Source organism: Hippopotamus amphibius, chromosome 4 (assembly GCF_030028045.1).
Source record: "Hippopotamus amphibius kiboko isolate mHipAmp2 chromosome 4, mHipAmp2.hap2, whole genome shotgun sequence".
Taxonomy (NCBI): domain Eukaryota; kingdom Metazoa; phylum Chordata; class Mammalia; order Artiodactyla; family Hippopotamidae; genus Hippopotamus; species Hippopotamus amphibius.
Genome location: NC_080189.1, coordinates 83,708,789 through 83,712,224, shown reverse-complemented (window position 1 = coordinate 83,712,224; position 3,436 = coordinate 83,708,789).

The following is a 3,436-nucleotide window of genomic DNA, read 5'->3' as shown; positions in this document are numbered from 1 at the left end:
TACCATACTGTCTTGATCACTATGGCCTTGTAGTATAGTTTGAAGTCAGGAAGCCTGATTCCACCAACTCCATTTTTCCTTCTCAAGATTGCTTTGGCTATTCGGGGTCTTTTGCGTTTCCATACAAATCGTAAGATTTCTTGCTCTAGTTCTGTGAAAAATGCCATTGGTAATTTGATCAGGATTGCATTGAATCTGTAAATTGCTTTGGGTAGTATAGTCATTTTCACGATGTTGATTCTTCCAATCCAGGAACATGGTATGTCCCTCCATCTGTTTGTGTTGTCTTTGATTTCTTTCATCAATGTCTTAAAGTTTTCTGCATACAGATCTTTTGCCTCCTTAGGCAGGTTTATTCCTAGGTATTTTATTCTTTTTGTTGCAATGGTGAATGGGAGAGTTTCCTTAATTTCTCTTTCTGCTCTTCCGTTGTTCGTGTATAGGAATGCAAGAGATTTCTGTGCATTAATTTTGTATCCTGCTACTTTACTAAACTCATCAATGAGTGCTAGCAGTTTTCTGGTAGAGTCTTTAGGGTTTTCTATATATAATATCATGTCATCTGCAAAGAGGGACAATTTGACTTCTTCTTTTCCAATTTGGATTCCTTTAATTTCTTTTTCTTCTCTGATTGCTGTGGCTAACACTTCCAAAACTATGTTGAATAATAGTGGTGAGAGTGGACACCCTTGTCTTGTTCCTGTTCTTAGAGGGAATTCTTCCAATTTTTCCCCATTGAGAACGATGTTGGCTTTTGGTTTCTCATATATGGCTTTTATTATGTTGAGGTAATTTCCTTCTATGCCCATTTTCTGGAGAGCTTTTATCATAAATGGATGTTGAACTTTGTCAAAAGCTTTTTCTGCATCTATTGAAATGATCATATGGTTTTTATCCTTCAAGTTGTTGATATGATGTATCACGTTGATTGATTTGCGTATATTGAAGAATCCTTGCATCCCAGGGATAAACCCCACTTGATCGTGGTGTATGATGTTTTTAATGTGTTGTTGGAGTCTGTTAGCTAGTATTTTGTTGAGGATTTTTGCATCTATGTTCATCAGTGATATTGGTCTGTAGTTTTCTTTTTTTGTGACATCTTTGCCTGGTTTTGGTATCAGGGTGATGGTAGCCTCGTAGAATGAGTTTGGGAGTGCTCCGCCTTCTGCAATATTTTGGAAGAGTGTGAGAAGGATAGGTGTTAACTCTTCTTGAAATGTTTGATAGAATTCGCCCGTGAACCTATCTGGTCCTGGGCTTTTGTGTGTTGGGAGATTTTTAATCACTGCCTCAATTTCCGTACTTGTGATTGGTCTGTTCATGGTTTCTATTTCTTCCTGGTTCAGTCTTGGAAGATTGTATTTTTCTAAGAATGTATCCATTTCTTCCAGGTTATCCAATTGATTGGCATATAGTTGCTTGTAGTAGTCTCTCATGATGTTTTGTATTTCTGAGGTGTCTGTTGTGACTTCTCCTTTTTCATTTCCAATTCTTTTGATTTGCATCTTCTCCCTTTTTTTCTTGATGAGTCTGGCTAATGGTTTATCAATTTTGTTAATCTTCTCAAAGAACCAGCTTTTAGTTTTATTTATTTTTGCTATGGTTTCCTTCCTTTCTTTTTCATTTATTTCTGCTCTGATCTTTATGATTTCTTTCCTTCTGCCCACTTTGGGGTTTCTTTGTTCTTCTTTCTCTAGTTGTTTTAGGTGTAAGGTTAGGTTGTTTATTCGATCATTTTCTTGTTTCTTAAGGTAGGACTGTATTGCTATAAACTTCCCTCTTAGAACTGCTTTTGCTGCATCCCATAGGTTTTGGGTTGTTGTGTTTTCATTGTCATTTGTTTCTAGATATTTTTTGATTTCCTCTTTGATTTCTGTAGTGATTCCTTGGTTGTTTAAGAGTGAATTGTTTAGCCTCCATGTGTTTGTATTTTTTGCAGTTTTTTTCCTGTAATTGGTATCTAGTCTCATGGCGTTGTGGTCTGAGAAGATGCTTGATATGATTTCAATTTTCTTGAATTTGCCGAGGTTTGATTTGTGACCCAAGATGTGATCTATCCTGGAAAATGTTCTGTGTGCACTTGAGAAGAAAGTGTAGTCTGTCGTTTTTGGATGGAATGTCCTATAAATATCAATTAAGTTGAGAAGGTCTAATGTGTCATTTAAAGCTTGTGTGTCTTTATTTATTTTCTGTTTGGATGATCTGTCCATTGATGTAAGTGGGGTGTTCAAGTCTCCCACTATTATTGTGTTACTGTCGATGTCCCCTTTTATAGCTGTTAGCATTTGCCTTATGTATTGAGGTGCTCCTATATTGGGGGCATAGATATTTACCATTGTGATATGTTCTTCTTGAATGGATCCCTTGATCATTATGTAGTGTCCTTCCTTGTCTCTTTTAATAGTCTTTACTTTCAAGTCTAATTTGTCTGATATGAGTATTGCTACTCCAGCTTTCTTTTGACTTCCATTTGCATGGAATATCTTTTTCCATCCCTTTACTTTCAGTCTATATGTATCCCTTGGTCTGAAGTGGGTTTCTTGTAGGCAGCATATAGAAGGGTCTTGTTTTTGTATCCATTCAGCCAGTCTGTGTCTTTTGGTTGGAGCATTTAATCCATTGACATTTAAGGTGACTATTGACATGTGTGTTCCAATTACCATTTTCTTAATTGTTTTGGGTTTGTATTTGTAGGTCTTTTCCTTTTCTTGTGTTTCCTACTTAGAGAAGTTCCTTTAGCACTTGTTGTAAGGCTGGTTTGGTGGTGCTGAATTCTCTGAACTTTTGCTTGTCTGTAAAGCTTTTGATTTCTCCCTCAAATCTGAATGAGATTCTTGCTGGGTAGAGTATTCTTGGCTGTAGGTTTCTCTCTTTCAGGACTTTCAGTATATCCTGCCATTCCCTTCTGGCCTGCAGAGTTTCTGTAGAAAGGTCAGCTGTTATCCTGATGGGTTTTCCCTTATATGTTGTTTGTTGCTTTTCTCTTGCTGCTTTTAATATTTTTTCTTTGTGTTTAATTGTCATTAGTTTGATTAATATGTGTCTTGGTGTATTTCTCCTTGGGTTTATTCTGTATGGGACTCTCTGTGCTTCTTGGACTTGGTGAATTATTTCCTTTCCCATGTTGGGGAAGTTTTCCACTAGAACCTCTTCAAATATTTTCTCAGACCCTTTCTTGTTTTCTTCTTCTTCTGGGATGCCTATAATTCGAATGTTGGTACACTTAATGTTATCAGTGAGGTCTCTGAGGCTGTCTTCTAGTCTTTTTATTTTTTTTTCTTTTTCCTGCTCTGTGGCGTTTATTTCTCCCATTCTATCTTCCAACTCACTTATTCGTTCTTCTGCCTCAGTCATTCTGCTGGTTATAGCATCTAGAGTATTTTTAATTTCAGTTATTTTGTTATCCATTGCTGTTTGTTTTTCTGAGTTCTTATGA